Here is a 19351-nt window from a genome sequence, read left to right on the forward strand (position 1 = left end):
ATTTTAGTTTAGGCTGATAACTGATTAGTATAATTTTCACCACAGAAGTGAGAAGCAATGTTCATCTCTAACATAATAGAATGCAATCACTGACCCTTCCAATTCAATGGCTTTACCATTTCCATTGTTACACTATCAATATCCTGAGGGGTCATTATTTACTGCAAAAACTATGGCTACAAGAGAAGGGTGTCCTGGATTAAAAAGCTCAATTCCCATTGGGCCTAATTCTTTTCATCGTCAATTTTTAAAAACATTTTTTGGAATTTAATCATTACCACCTTCTCTAAGATGGGAGAGAAGGGGTAGATGGTGGAGGGGTCCTCGAGTCATTTGGTGTGGAACAAATAATGAGCTTCAGGAGGAACTGATCAAAAATTGAAAGTTGAGTTTACTGTCATATATACCTAGGTGCAATTAAAAACTTACCGGCAGCAGCATCATATAAGCAGCAGTCACAAGAAAAGTGATAAATTGAGTGTAAGTTATACAAATTTTTTTACAGGAAAGCACAATAAGATCAAAAGAATCAAAAGAATCAAATTCTATATTAGTGCAAGGTGATCAAAGTGGTCATAATGTTGCTAAATTGCAGAGATTGGGGTTTAGCCGGTGGGTTCAAGAGCTGAACGGTTGAAGGGAAGTAATGGCTCTTCACCTTGGTAGTGTAGCATTTCAGGCTTCTGCATCTCCTGCTCAGTGGTGGTTGTGAAAAGATAGCATGGTCTGGATTGTAAGGATCTCTGGTGATAGTTGTTGCCTCCTTGAGGCACTGCTTTCTATAGAGACGTACCAATGGTGGTGAGAAATGTATGAGGAATGCAGAGTCCTCTGCACCTTCTTGTGTTCCTGTGCATTTGAATTACCAAACCAGACCATGGTACAGCCAGTCAGGATACTTTCAACAGTACATGTGCAGATGTTTGTTCGATTGTTCAACGACAAGCCATACCTCCTTAAGCTCCTAAGAAAATAAAGGCACTAGCACACTTACTGTATGAATGCACCTTTCTACTGGGCCCAGGCCCAGTATAGGCTTTCTAGTATGTTACTGACCAGGAATGTGTTACTGACTGTCTTTGCTGCTGATTCATCATTGTAGACTAGTAATTGTTAACCCTCCTTTCCCTTCCTGAAGTCAACAACCAGCTCTTTACTTTTGCTGACAAGAGGTTGCAGTTGTGGCCGCACTCAGCCGGGTGTGGTAAGCTGACTCTCCACCATCTATGCTTCTGACAACACTCGAATTGTTGGTGAATTTGAGGATGGCATTGGAGCTGTGCTAGGCTGTAGAGTCATGTGCATAGAGAGAAGAGCATGGGGCTAAGCATGTACCCTTGATGCCACCTGTGTAGACTGACAACGAGAAGGAGACGTTGCTACCAATCCTCACTGATCAAGGTCTGCTGATGAAGGAATTGAGTATAGAGCTGTGATCAGCAGAGGTCCCAGACTTGAAGCTAGATGATGAGTTTGGATGAGATGATTGTGTTGTCTGCTGAGTTGTAATCATTGAGCAACAGCCTGACTGATGATTCCTGGGGGACTGTTTGCCTCCAGTGCTGTTCATGGAGGTCAGATGATAGTGGGACATGTAGCAGACTTTCTGTGTGGATAGTAGTACTGTGTTTCCTGGTTAGCTCATCAATGGGAAGAGCTCTGCATCTCTGGCCAAATAAAAAATGCTGTAAAGGCACGAAGCTCAAAGGTGCTATGCGTGTTCCATGTTTACAGCGTCTATGTTTTCCCATAGCCTAGAAAAGCCAACTGCTGTCATCGATAGTTGACTATATGTGAATGACCAACTCATTTCCCTCAAGCAAATTGGCCACATCAGCTTCATTTCAGCTCTGGAATAAATCAGAAGAAAATGGCTTCTGAGACAAATTTTGTTACTTTTCCAGATGCTCCTATCTCTAACACAATCAAACCCCCTTTTCCTGGAGGTAAAGTTAAGACCACATTGTCCGAGATAAAGCAAATCCCAATGGCCCAAGAAGCAGAATTGAAAAACAACCTGGTTACATTTCCTGTCTGAGCAGCATAGAACATAAGGACATTAGAAATGGAGTAGGAAATGGCCGTTTGACACATTGCGGCTACTCTGTCATTCAGTCTGCACCACCTTCCATCTCAAATGTCTGCCCAAGCTACACATTAGAGACACGCTACGTCTGTATTCTATATTTGGCTTAGTATCTAGAAAAACAACAGTGTACCTCTGAACTGAAAATACTAAATTGCTGGCCGTCACATTCATTGGGCAGAGAAGTCCTGAGATTCAAATGCCTTTGAAGGAAGGTATTCCTCCTCTCTTCAATCAGACACAATATTCTGAAAACTTAACCATTCGTTTTCAAGCCAACGGAAACATCACCTTACTTCTATCATAGCAGGCCCTCCAAGAATTTTATATATTTCACTTAGTTAATTTGTTCTTCTGAACTTGAGGTATTTCTCAAAGAGCAGCCCTGGTATACCAGAAATCAATCTAAAGGAACTTTTCTTTGTCGATGAATACATCAGTCCCAGGTACTGAATATTTTGCTACACCAAGCAAAAGAGTCTTCTAGTCTGAGAATGACTTATATACTCCTTGGCTTTGATGTTAGTCCATTAACTCAATCCATGCTGATATATTACCGAACACGTGCACCTTAATTCTGTATGTTAAGCTGTGTAATAATTGGCAAATAACATTGATATCACAGAAGAGTTAGCTAATGGTCATTTCTATGTGTTAATCTCTTGTATAATACTTCACAGAATGCATATGTCATATTTTTGTGAGTATGGCTTGTCATTCAAAATTTTGAAAATGCCATTTATCAGGCTTTGATTATAGATTTTCATGTTTTTTTCTTAAAGAAATATCATTGAAAGAAAAAGAAGCAACCAGCAATTATGTAAGATCCTATACTGTGCTATTTTTCTAGATATCTCAAAGCAGTTTACTGCAAATTTAATTGCTGTTGTAATACAAGAAAAATGTTGTTGTGTTTGTAAGTTCTTTGATGCTGCTGACACAGTGCCACAATGCTTCTGGTCAAGATGGCACCAGCAAACGATTCCTCAGCATCTTCCAGATAGCAAATCTCTTAAATTTTTCACTTTTTCAACGTTCTCTGCTTGTTCTTTTTGTCTTGATGGTTTTTCCAAAAATGTTTAGCCTGTAATGTGCATTTCAAAATTTGTTCAAATGACCTAGCCTTCTGCTGTCCACAGAGAGGACCTTGTGCATGAGCTGCCTCATGCAGAAGACTAAAGACAAGGCACGGGGCCATGATCGACTGCATTTCAAAGCATTGAGGATGGTTGAAGCATTGACGTGTATGAGGACATTGCTCTCCACAGAGGCCACAGGTCAGTGGCGCAGGTGTCCGTCTTCACGGAAGGACTGAGTTTGAGCAGCCCCTCCTCAAATCTGATGGGAGGATGTGTTTGACATTCTGGGATTTATGTTATTATTGGACTTCAGTTTATTTTGGTCTCCGGGTTTCTGAGTCTTCAGTCTTGTTGCCGATTGGTGGGTTGGTGCTCCAGGTGGGAAATATGTTAGTTTTTGTTCAAGGAAGGGGTTGGGGATTCGAGGTCTGATGTTCCTGTCAGTGTTTTTCTGTGTGGGCGATTTGTTAGGTTTTGTGTATGAGGTACGGGGTTGGGGTTTGATGCTATTGTCACTGTTCTTTTTTGCAAGGGAGGGTGTTGGGGGTTTGATGTTATTGTCACTGCTTTTTTTGTGAGGGAGGCCACTGGGGACTTGAGATTTGATGTTCCAGCTGCCATTTTCCATGTGGGCTATCTGTTAGTTTCTTTGTGCGAGGGAGGAAGGTGGGTGGATTTTGGAGGTTGTGAGTTTTGCTTATTTTTGCTTTTCATGCAGGGGAGAGGGTTGCTGTCTTTTCTTTCAATGAACCCCTTGTGTTTTTTTTTGTTTTGGCAGTTCATGGCTATCTGGAGAAGACGAATATCAGAGTTGTATTGTACATGCATATTTTGATAATAAAATGAACCTTTGAACCTTTAATGACTGAGGCTAGCAATAGAGGGAGAGTTATCAAAAGCCATGCTTTATTGAATGCAATCAGCTCTTAACTAAGAGCAGTGGCTGGTGCATCAACATCTCACAAAAAATTCCCTTCAAAAAAAGAATAAATCCATACAACAACTTACATAGATAAAATTCTTCCATCTGTTAACTATTTGCAGATATGAAATTACATAACTGACTAGTTTTGGCAGGTGGTAATCTTTGCGAGAGGTCATTCACCGGTGATGCAGTGTGAGGTTTAAGATGAGCTCACGTGTCTTTTGGACTTTTCAGCAAGCTGCAAACATAACAATCTACTCAGCCCTCAGCAGGGGCCAATAAAAAGTAGTGAAATGCAGGCGGAGAAGCCACTGTAAGAAAAGACGGTACTAAATTGGTGAGGCTTTGGCTCTACAGGCCTTGGCAAGCATGGGCAGAGTTTCAAAGTCAGTTTCTTTTTGTTAGTACATAACTAGTGCACTGAAAATGGGTCCAGAGTTAGTGGCATGTTCCTTGTGTGAGATGTGGGAAACTTGGGAGACTTCCAGACTCCCTGATAACTACATCTGCATGAAATGCACGAAGCCATAGCTCCTTAGGGGTTGTGTAAGGAAATAGAGCTGCGACTGGATGACCTGCAGATCATACTGGAAAATGATGAGGTGATATATGGGAGCTACAGGGAAGTAGTCACCCCTAAGTTGCAGGAGGCAAGTAACTGGGTGACTGTCAGGAGAAGGAAAGGGAATAGGAAGCAAGTGCAGAATATCCTGTTCCCTTCAATAATAGGTATACCATTTTGGATACTGATGGGGGGAATGACCCACCAAGGAGAGCTGATCTCTGGCACCAGTCTGTCTCTGTGGTTTTGAAGGGAAAGGGGGGAGAAGAAAAGTGCAGTAGTGATAGGGGAGCAGACTGCAAATTTTGTGGATGTGAAAGAGACACCCTGATGGTATTTTGCCTCCCAGGTGCCAAGGTCAGGAATATCTTGGATCAGGTCCATAGTATTCTAAAGGGAAAGGGTGAGCAGCTGGAAGCTATGGTATATCTTGGTACCAAAGACATAGGTAGGAAAGGGAGGAGGTCCCAAAGAGAAAATATAGGGAATTAAGTAGAAAGCTGAAAAGCAGTACCTCCAGAGTAATAATCACTGGATTGCCGTCTGTGCCACGCACCAGTGAGAGTAGGAATAGAATTAGAATAATTTGGTAGATGAATGTGTGGCTGAACAATTGATGCAGGAGCCAGAGTTTCAGTTTTCTGGATCATTGGGATGACCTGTACAAAAGGACGGGTTACATCTGAACTCAAGAGGGACCAATATTCTAGCAGGTAGTTTGATAGAGCTGTTGGGGGAGAGTTTAAACTAATTTGGTAGGGGGATGGGAACCAGAGTGATAGGGCTGAGGTTGGGACAGTTGGTAAGCAACGAATGCAGTGTATAAAGAGACTATGAGGAAGGACAGGCAAATGATTGGGCAAATTTGCAGTTAGTGGGATGACTTTAAGTCTAACATGGGGACAAAAATCAAAAAGGGTGATGAATACAGGACTGATAGAAGATTGGCTGATTGGCAGGAGACAAAGGGAGGGAATGAAGAGGGTCTATTCTGGTTTGTTGCCAGTGCCAGGTGGTGTTCTGCAGGGGTTTTTGTTGGGATCACTTCTTTTCACTTCATATGTCAATGATTTGGACAAAGGAATTGATGGCTTTGTGGCCAAGTTTGCAGACAATACAAAGATAGGTGGAGGGCTGGTAGTGTTGAGGAAGATCATGTCTGCAGAAGGACTTGGATGGTTTGAGAGAATGGGCAAAGAAATGGCAGAAGGAAAACAATGTTGGTAAGTGTATAGTCATACACTTTGGTAGAAAGAATGAAGGCATGAACTATTTTCTAATTGGGGAGAAAATTCATCAAAAGTGCAAAGGGACTTAGAATCCTTGTGCAAGAATCCATAAATGCTAACTTTCAGATTTTAATTGGTGGTAAGGAAGAAAAATGCAATGTTAGCATTCATTTCAAGAGGATAGGAATACAAAAGCAAGGATGTGCAACACTCCTGGCAAATAATGGCACAAGTACCACCTCTCTTAGACAACAAGTGTCTAGTGCTAGAAGATTTTGGCAGCCACAGTGTTGATTGTCAGCATTTCAGCAGTAATGTCATTGGTGGCCTGGCTCATACCATGTGGCACTACGGCTATATCATTAGGCTGTTTCTCCAGCAGTGCTAAGGCCATGTTAATCCTTTAACAAGCCAGTTTGGCAGGTCCCCTGAACAGGAACACTACAATTAGTTTCTGTACCCCTTTGTTGGTATGTTAGTGCTATATAAGTCTGCAACATGCTTTCAGTCATAATATAGATATCTATCCGTTTCAATAAAATGGAGGAGTGGCTAGCATGTGCATGGGATATCCCAAAATTATCTCATGTGGAGCTAGGCCTGTAACACAGTTTAGAGTGCCACATCTTGTTATGTGGGCCGGTGCACGTGCCTTTGGCCACTCCAGCTTGGTCTCATTACACAGTTTAGTTAGTCTGCATTTCAGGGCCCTGTTCTGTCTTTCAGCTGCCCTATATGATCGAGGGTGGGAAGGGCAGGTGAAATGGTGCTTACGTTGCAAGGCTTTTGTCCACTGCTATATAATTTTACCAGTAAAACAAGGGCTCTTATGACTTGAGATTTTCTCAGGAATCTCAAACCTCGTAATAATTTCTGGTAATTAGAGGTTTTGTAAGTTACAGCATTATTTCTCTGAGTTTGATAAACTTCTACCCATGGAGATAACAAACACAATAACAAGTACTTAATCACAACCCATACATTTATGTAACTGCATAAAGTCTATTTGGAGACGCACAAATAACCTCCTGCAGTAGGTCCAGCAGCAGCTAATGACAGTGTCGTTTGGGGTTAGGTCTCTGGCAAATCAGACAGTTACTTCTACTTGCTATGGGTGAGAATCTCTCATTTTCAATTATATCCTTTATAGTCTTGCACATACAATGCTTTAGTTCACAAAGTCTTTTCACCCACTGTTGCATCATGCTGTAATTATACTAGTTCAGCATAGAATTTGGGAAGTCGAAACACCTGATCGCACTAGAGTGTTAAGTGGCCATAAAGATTGCTACTGCTGCCTTTTCAAAGGAATCAGCTCATTCCTTCCCCTTAGTTATTCCATCATTCCTGTTAGCAGGAGCCACATACTTTATGACAATTGTAGTAAGTGATAGGAATATAAGGTTCATAGTTAAATCAATGTGTTCTGAAGAGTCCACGCAGTTTTCATAATTGCCAATTATCATGTGCATAACGAGATTCAGTGTAAATGTTTACAGCAGCGCCGGCTGCAAGAACGCAGGCTTTAGTTCAGGTGCTTGAGCAAAACAGGAGGGAAGGAAGCTGCGCCAGTTCAGCTGCTATAAATAATCTTCCGGAAATACTAGGGGACCGAGGGTCTAGTGAGATGGAGGAACTGAGGGAAATACATGTTAGTAGGGAAATGGTGTTAGCTAAATTGAAGGGATTAAAGGCAGATAAATTCCCAGGGCTAGATGATCTGTATCCCAGAGTGTTTAAGGAAGTAGCCCAAGAAATAGTGGATGCATTAGTGATAATTTCTCAAAACTCTTTAGATTCTGGATTAGTTCCTGAGGATTGGAGGGTGGCTAATGTAACCCCACTTTTTAAAAAAAGGAGGGAGAGAGAAACCGGGGAATTATAGACCAGTTAGCCTGACATTGGTGGTGGGGAAAATGCTAGAGTCAGTTATCAAAGATGTGATAACAGCACATTTGAAAAGCCATGAAATCATCGGACAAAGTCAGCATGGATTTGTGAATGGAAAATCATGTCTGATGAATCTCATAGAATTTTTTGAGGATGTAACTAGTAGAGTGGATAGGGGAGAACCAGTGGATGTGGTATATTTGGATTTTCAAAAGGCTTTTGACAAGGTCCCACACAGGAGATTAGTGTGCAAACTTAAAGCACACAGTATTGGGGGTAAGGTATTGATGTGGATAGAGAATTGGTTGGCAGACAGGAAGCAAACTGTGGGAATAAACGGGACCTTTTCAGAATGGCAGGCAGTGACTAGTGGGGTACCGCAAGGCTCAGTGCTGGGACCCCAGTTGATTACAATATATATTAATGATTTAGACGAGGGAATTAAATGCAGTATCTCCAAGTTTGCGGATGATATGAAGCTGGGCAGCAGTGTTAGCTGTGAGGAGGATGCTAAGAGGATGCAGGGTGACTTGGATAGGTTAGGTGAGTGGCAAATACATGGCAGATGCAATTTAATGTGGATAAATGTGAGGTTATCCACTTTGGTGGCAAAAGCAGGAAAACAGATTATTACCTGAATTGTGGCCGATTAGGAAAAGGGGAGGTGCAACGAGACCTGGGTGTCATTGTACACCAGTCACTGAAAGTGGGCATGCGGGTACAGCAGGTGGTGAAAAAGGCGAATGGTATACTGGCATTCATAGCAAGAGGATTCGAGTACAGGAGCAGGGAGGTACTACTGCAGTTGTACAAGGCCTTGGTGAGACCACACCTGGAGTATTGTGTGCAGTTTTGGTCCCCTAATCTGAAGAAAGACATTCTTGCCATAGAGGGAGTACAAAGAAGGTTCACCAGATTGATTCCTGGGATGGCAGGACTTTCATATGATGAAAGACTGGATCGATTAGGCTTATACTCGCTGGAATTTAGAAGATTGAGGGGGGAATCTTATTGAAACGTATAAAATTCTAAAGGAATTAGACAGGCTAGATGCAGGAGGATTGTTCCCGATGTTGGGGAAGTCCAGAATGAGGGGTCACAGTTTGAGGATAAAGGGGAAGCCTTTTAGGACCGAGATGAGGAAAAACTTCTTCACACAGAGAGTGGTGAATCTGTGGAATTCTCTGCCACAGGAAACAGTTGAGGCCAGTTCATTGGCTATATTTAAGAGGGAGTTAGATATGGCCCTTGTGGCTACGGGGGTCAGGGGGTATGGAGAGAAGGCAGGTACATGCTTCTGAATTGGATGATCAGCCATGATCATACTGAATGGCGGTGCAGGCTCGAAGGGCCGAATGACCTATTCCTGCACCTATTTTCTATGTTTCTATATGAGGTAGAGGAAAAGCTAAAGAAAATAAGATATGGGCTTACATCAGTCAGCATTTTACAATGGGCAGAATTAAAAATCATACAAGTTCTTAAAAACAAATCTATGGATCTGGTTGTAGTGGAGGCGGAAGCTGTTATCATAGTTGCCTTGGCTGAGGGCATCTCTGAGTCCAGTGTTAAAATTGAAGTTTACAGTGAAATTTTAAGAAGTTCATCTGGGAATGATTCACCAAAACTTGGTCAGATGTACAAGTTAAAATAATATTCAAATTGTCTAGGACAGCTATCGCAATACTTTTAAAACAATGTACAATATTGCCCAGAGGCTATAGTGGAGCAGTGGGGAAGTCTCACACAAGTATTGTCTCAATTCCCCTTAACAGCTTTAATCCAGAACAATTGTAATTCCTTTTGGCAATATTATAAAACACTCATAATTTTACTTAACTCTTCTCTTCTCACACAAGTAATGGTATGACGTTTTCCTTTAACCTAGATTGCAGTTTATTTACAATAACATTTATTAAGAGGGGCGTATTGGCTTCTAGATTTAATCCGGAATGCTTTTAAAAGAATGTACGCATTCATTCTACATATTCATTATCGTCACTGTCTCCTGTCCAATACTTATTTTTTATGCCAATCTACAGTGCAAGGGGAATATTTTCTTAGATCTAACTAGATCAATTCAAGGTACATTTAAATCAACATTTCACTCATCTCCTCTGTACCTCTCTGCCTCCCATCTCCTGTAGTGCTATTGTGAACCTCCACCTGCAGCAGGGCCTCACCATATATGCAAGAGGTGCCACCTGGCATAGGCCTTGGTGAAAAAGTGCCTGCAAAATCTAGGTGTACAGCGCCTAATACAAGCTCAGATTCTGGTGCTAATTGTTTTTTTTAAACTATGATCCTGTGCTTATTGTGGGGCCAGACCAGACCAGGGCATCCCTATTTTCTTGTGCTTCCTGTAGGATCCAACTTGAACTAGGGAAACTTCTTTTTTTTAAAAAAAAGCACTGCAGCTTTCCTTCTGTCAGTGACTAAGGTGTTGGTGTACGTTGACTACTCTATACAGGAGGAAGTTTCCGTCCCAGCTGCAGAGTCAGTCCCATGCTCAAATATGAGCAGCCTAAAATTTCGGACCAGTTAGCTACCAGAGTTGAATTCCTTTCTCCTGTATATCGAAGCCATCTCAGTGGAACACCGAAGTAACTGTTATCACTGATAGTAAGATCATCATCATTTTCCATGTCGTATAACGTAGCAAATTTTTTTATATATAAAAATAGCTTGCCATTGCCTTCTTCTGGTCAGTGTCTTTACGAGACAGGTGATGCCATTCATTATCAATAACCTTCGGAGATTGCCGGCCTGGTGGTAGTGGCTGCATAACCAGTATGTGATATGCAACAACTGCTCACACAAACATCCACCACTAGGTCCCATGGCTTCATGTGACCCTCAATGGTAGTGGATTTGGGGGGGGGGGGTGGGGGTGGGGGAGGGAGGAAGAGCTGGGAAACACTTGTGCTACACCTTGCCCAACAGTGATCTGCAGGCTACTGGAATACCTTACACTTCCTTTGGTTGAGACATATCTCCACCTTGTCACTCATAATAAAATAACTTAACATAAAATAATTGAACACAGAACACACAGACTCCTGTGATTCAAACAAACTTTATTTTACTTGTGCAGAAGGAGAAGAGCATGGTCCCTGTCACCACACTTTTCTGAAACCAGGACAGAAAACTGCCATTTTTATACAAAATTGGCTTATCAATTATGATGGTAATCATTTGGTAAACTATGCATGTTTAAATGCCTTACTTGCAAGATCAATCTCATTCACAATGGAGGTGTTAAAAAGTCAATAGAGACTACAAGCTGACAACCAATGAAACTTTGAAGTTAGTAAAGCAATTGTCTCTTAGTTGTAAGCAACACCCATAAAAGTTGCTGGTGAACACAGCGGGCCAGGCAGCATCTATAGGAAGAGGTACAGTCGACGTTTTGGGCCGAGACGCTTCGTCAGGACTAACTGAAAGAAGAGCTAGTAAGAGATTTGAAAGTGGGAGGGGGAGGGGGTGATCCAAAATGATAGGAGAAGACAGGAGGGGAGGGATGAAGCTAAGAGCTGGAAAATTGATTGGCAAAAGGGATATGAGAGGATCATGGGACAGGAGGCCTAGGGAGAAAGAAAGGTGGGGGGAGCCCAGAGGATGGGCAAGGAGCCAAGAACGCATCTCTCCCATTTCACGCACATCTGCTGTCACCCCATCTTCCTGCCACCCAACTAGGAATAGGGTTCCTCTTGTCCTCACCTACCACCCCACCAGCCTCCGGGTCCAACATATAATTCTCCGTAACTTCCGCCATCTCCAACGGGATCCCACCACTAAACACATCTTTCCCTTCCCCCCTCTCTCTACTTATCTCAATTGTCAACCTGCACATTAAATGACTCAGGAATGCTTGATACGAAGAGGTCTTAAAGTTGTACCTTTTTTCCCCGCCAGTTTCTTTTACTTGAGTATATATTTCCTACATTTCCTCTGCTGCATAGTTATTTGCTGAAACATTCTTAAATGCACTAGATTAAAATGTCTGTTTTTTTTCATAAATATAAAATCCTGTTCAGAGATCTTGTCTGTAGCTTGTGGCATTATTTCATTCACCAAGGTCTCATGGTCTCTTGTACTGTTATATGTAATAATATCACCTTTCTCTTTTTACATTTTGTTGCATTAATCTGTTCTGTGGCTCTCCTAGGCCTTCAGTGATATCATATACCTTCAGGAATATCTCCACTCATTTCATACATATGGGAAAATGATTAAGACCAGTTGTAATCTCTCAGCTCAACAATACAGTATATCTGTCAGCATCATTGTTTTCTCTGCACACTTAATCACAATTTTGCTATTCTGTACAATAACCACATCCTAAAGTCAACACCAATATCCTTCTTAAGCACTTTAAGACATAGAACAAACAAGAAAACATTTTTTACACAGCTTTTATGAAAGGCATTTGACTCCAAATTAATATCTGGGGCTAGCACAACAGCATCTCAAAAGTCAATTCACCTGGTGAAAATACCTAATGAGGTATGCAAACCTTCATATCCACTCAGTGGCCACTTTATTAGGTACCCATTGACTTAATAATCTGCTTCAGTAATGTCTAATAAGTACTGGGCAGAATACTGCCCTTTTTTGAAATGAATACCAGCATCTTTCATCTCCTCCAGCACTAGACTGAGACTCATCCAAAAAAAAAAATAACAGCACCTTCAGCCATACAGCACTATGGTAGAGTGTCAGCCTTTTGGAGATCATACTGATATTGAGAAGGAAACACAAACTGATGAATTAGCTACTGGATAAACTTTGTTCTGCATGATTGATGCTTTTTTTGAAATCCAGAAGAACATAAGTGCAAACAGGGTTTCTGTTGAACCACCTCTGTACATATAGATTTAGCATGTAACAGAGTTAGGGTGGATGACTTAACTATTTGCAATTCCCAGTGCAAATGGTATCTGCACAAGGGGTTCATTATGTAGATTGTAAGCATTTTAAAAAGAACTCTTATTACAACATTAAGTTTTGAGCAACAAACTGTCAAGATTCAATTAAGGCTAGCCAAAGCTAGTAGAAGAATTATGTGGAGGGAACTATAACCAGCCATATCTTTGATTATTCCGTGTTCCTGTTTCAATGGATATCACAAGAAACATGGAGACTATTACATAGAAACAACCAGTAGCTACTCTTCTCAGATACTCTTCTCTAAATTATGTAGCTATTTATACTGTAAATAACTTTGGACATTTCTCTAGTCATGGTAACTCTCCTCTTATAAAGTGTGATGGTAGCTATTATCAGGATTTTCTTCAGAAATGTAACATTTTAGATATGCCAGTGAAAAAGAGTGTCATGGTGTGCTCTCAGAGGACTGGCAGATTTCCCATAAAGAGATGGAAACAAGAGATTAGACATGGGTATGCCTGCAGAGGAGCAACTGAGTGACACCACAAGACAATTCATTCTCTCCAACACAAAGACTCCACTAAGGCACTTCATGAGAGTCCTCTTTAAATAATCACAGATTGCTAGAAACACATGCCAGCCACAATTAACTTGACAAGATTAAACCGAAAACACAAGGGCGTAATGGCTCTAGTTAATATAACGATTAGTAAATAGAGGTGCTCAAGAATTCACAAAGACCAATGCTCCACAGCAAGCTGCAGAGGTGATGGGGCTCATGACAATGAGGTTAGATATACACAGAAGAAGTATTAATAAAGGACAATGTTTTTTATACCACCATAACAATAGCAAAGTATTCTCAATGTATTAATTGTATCCGGGGTATCAAAGAAGTTAATTCCTCCATTTTACTCTTATAGAAAATTATTTTTGTCATATCTCATTGATGACCACAACAGACAAGAGTCAGCCTCTTTTTTAAAACTGTTTACTCCATTTTTGGAGAATCTGACGTGTAGTACTGACATAAATGTTCAATTAATGTTCTCTGTTTGATATTACACTATATTATACAGTTCTACTCATGGATAAATGTAGCCAAAGGTAAGAGAAAATAGGCAAAAAAAGATTGTGCAGATGGAGGAAATAGTACTTCCATGCTGGAACCAGAAGATACAGCAGTGCCTTTCCTTCTTAGAAATTTGTGCAGATTTGGCATGTCATCTAAAACTTTGAAAAACTTCTATAGATGCATAGTGGAGAGAGTATCCTGACTGATTACATCACGGCCAGGTATGGAAACACCAATGCCCTATAAAAACTGGTGGATATAACCCAGTCTAAAACACAGAAAGTCCTCCCCACCATTGAGCATATCTACAAGGAATGCTGCCAGAAAAAAGCAGCATCTGAGTTCCTCCAGCATTTTGTGTGTGATCCATCATCAAGGACCCCCACCATCAAAGCCATGCTCTCTTCTTACTGCTGCCATTGGTAGGAGGTACAGGAGCCTTATGTCCCACACCACCAAGTTAAGGATCAGATATTACTCTCCAACCATCAATCTCCTGAACCATTGTGGAATTTTCATTCATTTTAACACTGAACATATTCCACAACCTATGGACTCAGTTTCAAAGACTCTACAACTCACATTTTCAATATTTTCTATTTATTTATTTATTTATTTGTTTGCTTATTTATTTAGTATTTGCACAGTGTGCCTTCTTTTGCACATTAGTTATCTATCAGCATTGCTTGTGTGTATTGTTTCATTGATTCAGAAGTATTTATCTTTTTCTACATGAATGCCCAAATCTCAATGAATCTCAAAGTAAGATACGGTGACATACACGTACTTTGATAATAAATTTACTTTGAACTTAGGACTTTGAAAAATCCAGAGAAATGCACACAAAATGCTGGAGGAACTCAGCAAGTCTGACAGCATCTATGGAGTGGGAAACAAGTTTTGGACTGCAGGCAGTGAAAAATGATGAGAGTAAGGGAGGAAGTACAAACTGGAAGGTGATAGCTGAGACCAGAGAGGTGAGGTGGAAGCTGGGTTGGGGTGGTGGTGGTGGTCGGGGGGGGGGGTGGTGTTGTGGTAGTGGGTGGTGAAATAAGAAGATAGGAGGTGATAGGTGGAAAAGGTAAGGAGCTGCAGAAGAAGGAATCTAATAGGAAAGGACAGTGAACTATGGAAGAAAGAAAAGGAAGAGGGACAAAAGAGAGAGTGGATGGGCAGCTGAGGAGAAGAGAAAAAGTTAGAGGGGAACCAGAATGAGGAATGGAAAAGAGAGAAGGCAGAAGGGAAGTAATTACTAGAAGTAAGAGAAATTGATGATTCTCATCAGTTTGGAAGCCATCCAGATGGAATATGAGGTGTTGATCCTCCACCTTGAATTTGACCTCATCTTGGCAGTAGAGGAGGCTATGGACAGGCAGGTTGGAATAGGACTGGAAGTTGAAATGAAATGGGTGACATTTTGTGGTGGAAGGAACACAGGTGCTGAATGAAACAGTGTATTTCAGGTCTCACCGATGTAGAGGAAACACAAGATATGACAGAAGACCCTGAAATACTTGCAGGAGAAATGTTGCCTCACCTGGAATTACTGCTTCTGGCTCAGAATGGTGGTGAGGGCCTCATATAGCACTTGTCACACTTGCAAAGACAGGCGGGGGGGGGTGTGGGTGGTGGATCAGTGAAGGGGGTCAAATGGACAACGGAGTTTAGTAGGTGTTGCTCCCTACAGAAAGCAGAGAGCTGGAGGAGGGTGGTAGAGGAATGTGTTGGATTCTGTAGGAGATGACAGGAAGTTCAGAGAATGGTATGCTGGATACAGGAGGTTGTTGGGTAGTAGGTTCCCTAAAATACACTTCCTAATCAACCCACTGAGGTTAAAGAACTTGCAAATATAAACCTAATGCAATGTGAACTGAAAATTAGCCATTTGGTAGAAGAGTCAAATTGAAATGAGTAGCCACTGGGAGATTAATTAGAAGTCAAACTGAAATCTCCCAGAGGCTACCATTTCAATTTAACTTACCATTCCCATTCTGACATGTCCATCCATGGCCTCCTCTATTGTCAAGATGAGGCCAAACTCAGATGGGAGAAGCAACACCTCATAGTGCATCTGGATAACCTCTGGCCTAAAATCAGGAACATCGATTACTGCCCTCTCCCACCTCACTCTTTTTTCATTCCCCATTGGTTACAATTTCACCCTTTCTTCCATGGTCCTCTGTCTTTTCCTATTAGATTCCTTCTTGCTCATCTCTTTACCTCTATCCCCGCCCAGCTCTTTACTGCAATTCCATCCCACACCTATCCATCTTTGCCCTCACATGCCAGCTTGTCATCCTTCTGCTCTCCCACCTTTTATTCTAGCTTCTAGCTTCTATCCCCTTCCTTTCCAAACATGAATGATCTCAGCAAGAATTGTCGACTGCTTATTCCACTCCATAGTGCTCCTGACTTGCTGAGTTCCACAATATTTTGTGTGTGATGATTAATGATTTTTTTTCAGCTCTTAAAAATATGTTCCTTTTCATATAACATAAGAAAAGATGATTGCAGGTGAACTGAAATGTCAGTGACAAAGACTTATAGCTCTAAAGTATTGAATGAGCAATATAAAATGTTATGTAGGTTCACTACTTTCTCTGTGTATGTGTCAAAAATAATGGTTTGACATTTTTGATATTGATCATGGAATTGCTATCAGTTCAGTTTTGTCTCAGTTCTGAAGATGGTGATGCATAAATCTTAATGCAAGTTGTTATCATTCTCTCCTTGACATAATCCATGAGAAAAATTCCATACAAACATTGAACAAAGGTAAGAACACTCCAGTTTTCTTTAAGACAGCATTTTTTAGCACGTCTGACTTGGAGCTAAGTGTAGAATGTGCTGACGTTGGTTGACTTGTCTGGCAGACAGCATGCTTATACTTAACAATGTACACAAGATGCTAGATGAACTCAGCGAGTCAGGTAACATCTATGAAGGTGAATAAACATTTGATGATTTGGACTGAGACCCTTTATCAGGACTGAAAAAAAATGGAGGCGGAAGCCAGAATAACAAGTTGGGGGAGAGGAAGGAGTACAAGCTGAGGGGGTGATAGGTGAGACCAGGTGAGGTGGCATGTAAATGGCATGAGGGAGGGGAGATGAAGTAAGAAGCTGGGAGGATAGGCGGAGGAGACAAAGGATTGAAGAAGAAGGAATCTAACAGGAGAGGACAGTGGACCATGGAAGAATAGCAAGTTGGGGAGGGGGGACAGTGAAACCAGAGGGAGATAATAGATAGTGAGGAGAAATAAATGGTTGAGAGAGTAACCTGAATGGGAAATGGAGAAAGACAGGATGGAGGGAGGATAAATTACTGGAAGTTAGAGTGACATCTGGTGCACCTGCCCCTACTCCTCCTACCTCACCACCATTCTGGGTCCCGAACAGTCCTTCCAGCTGAGTCAACACTCCACCTGCAATTCTGTCGGGGTCATCCATTAGACCTGGTGCTCCTTTAGATTGGTGAGACCTGACACAAACTGGGGAGAGGACCAATTTGTCAAGCACCTTTGCTCTGTTCAGTGCAAAAGGCAAGATCTTCTGGTGGCTACACATCTCAGTTCAGTCTCCCATACCTTTACTGTCATGTCAGTCAATAGCTTTCTCTGCTGTCAAGATGAGCCAAACTCAGGTTGGAGGAGCAACACGTTATATTCCCGGTCAGCCTCCAACCTGATAGCATACATGCTGATTTCTCTAACTTTCAATAATGTCTACCTCCTTCCTCCTTTTTACTTTTCCCATTCCCCTTTCTTATTATCCTTTTACCCCTTCTCTTCTCCTCACCTGTCCATCATCTCCCACTGGTTCTTCTCCTCCTTTTCTTTCTTCACACCACTGTCATCTCCTATTAAATTCATTTTTCTTCAGCCCCTTATCTCTACAACCTATTCCCTTCCAACTTCTTACTTCATTCCCTCCTCCTCCAAACACCCACCTTGTTACTCACATGGTCTCACCAATCACATGCCAGCTTGTACTCCTTCAACTCCCACTTTCATGTTTTGGTTTCTATCCCGTACCACTGCATTTCTGATTTACATTCTCAGCCTGAAATGCCGTTTGTTTATTCCCCTGAATAGGTGTTAACTGACTTGCTCAGTTCCTCTAGCATTTTGTGCGTGTTGCTCAAGATTTTCAGCATCTGCAGAATCTTATGTGTTTGTGCTTAATCCTGATGTGGGAGGGGTGAATTTAGCATCAATTTCTCTTCAGTATATTGGGGAAAGATGTACTTATCGCTTGCAGTTCAGTAATCACCAATGATTCTATATTGTATAGGGGTATAATAGTCCAGATACCATTTAAAATGACACTCCTAAGATGCTGTATCACTGATAAGTCTGGCGTATACTGCCCATCCTTGAGAAATTGGCTGTGAAAAATCTTAAATCATTGCAGACTCTGTGGCGAAACTGCTCCCACAGAGCTGGTGGAAATAAAAAGTGCTCCCTTAATTTGACCTAGTAGCAATGAACTGAAAGTCAGAGTTTGTATGATTTGAAAGTGATGATGCCTCATTGCATATGCTGCCTTTGTTCTTCTAGGGTATCTTGCTTGAGAAGTGCTTTAGAAAGACAAATTTGTGGGTTACTGCAGATAATCTGTAGCACATCAATCACCACAGAAAATTACCAATGGATTTTTCTAAGTTAGCTGTTATTCAGAAATAGTATTCATGTAAAAGGTAAATTCAAAATAATAAAAAGAAAAGTAAACAGACTGCAAGAGACTTTTTTAATAGTTTGCTATTTATATGACCAGCAAACTGGATTAAGTTGGACTAATGGCCATTAAACTTAGTTCAAACCTACAGACATAAAATTACTTTGGGTGAATATTACCGTATGAATGCTTAATTCATACATTTGAAATTCATTTGAAATTCTTATATCCATTGCTTTAATGGAGACATCAATTACATTTAAAATAAAAACATGTTAATGCCTTTATGAAAATAATGGACAAAGGACTTCACATGATTATATGAGACATTCACACTGATATTCATATTTCCAGGGTTAATGATTTAATTGGTCTTAATTCAGGAATTCTGTTAAAAAAAGGAAGTTGTCATGAATTTATAGATGTAAACCTTTCTGTGAAAGGCTCTGGGAAGTCGTAACTCTTAACCATAGCTTATTAGGATTTAAAGCCTTGAACTTTCTTTTGAACTCACTGGTGAATTCTTTTCTTTATGCATCAAGAGAAGGGATCTTTCTGGTCATGACTGACTTATTTATTTGGAATATTCTCATAAGGCATTAGCACACTATCTCCTCAATTTACCAACAGAATATTGCTATTAGCTAGAAAAAATACAGTGAATTCCAGTTAATTAGGCCATAAGTTAATTAGTCCAGCTACTTACTTGGGACACCTCTTAAAGAACAAAAGCTAATTGTGAAAATAGTGGGGATTCCCTTTATTTATTTGGGACACTGTGCCACTTAATTGGGGCCAGACACTGTTGCCAAACAGTTTCTGATGCATGCACTTGTGTGGCTGTTAATCACTGCACCATGCTTAGAGTAAAAAGCTTTTGAATAGCATCAGTTGCATATGCTCGTCTTCAAAAAGCAATGATCTTTGTCACTAATAGTT

The 19351-nt window shown here is 41.0% G+C and overlaps 1 long non-coding RNA gene across 2 annotated transcripts in view; it reads right to left on the bottom strand.

Moving 5' to 3' along the window:
* Positions 1-19351, bottom strand: part of LOC134336759 (uncharacterized) — a 69754-nt gene that overhangs the window by 21083 nt on the left and 29320 nt on the right. The window contains exon 1 of one of the 2 annotated variants that reach the window (XR_010015877.1): positions 17534-17568. The exons of the other annotated variant lie outside the window; for it this stretch is intronic. This is a non-coding gene — a long non-coding RNA (uncharacterized LOC134336759). Of the gene's footprint in view, positions 1-17533; positions 17569-19351 lie in introns of those variants that run through there. 2 annotated transcript variants of the gene reach the window in all.

Source organism: Mobula hypostoma, chromosome 2, assembly GCF_963921235.1.
Source record: "Mobula hypostoma chromosome 2, sMobHyp1.1, whole genome shotgun sequence".
NCBI classification, from domain to species: Eukaryota; Metazoa; Chordata; class Chondrichthyes; order Myliobatiformes; family Myliobatidae; genus Mobula; species Mobula hypostoma.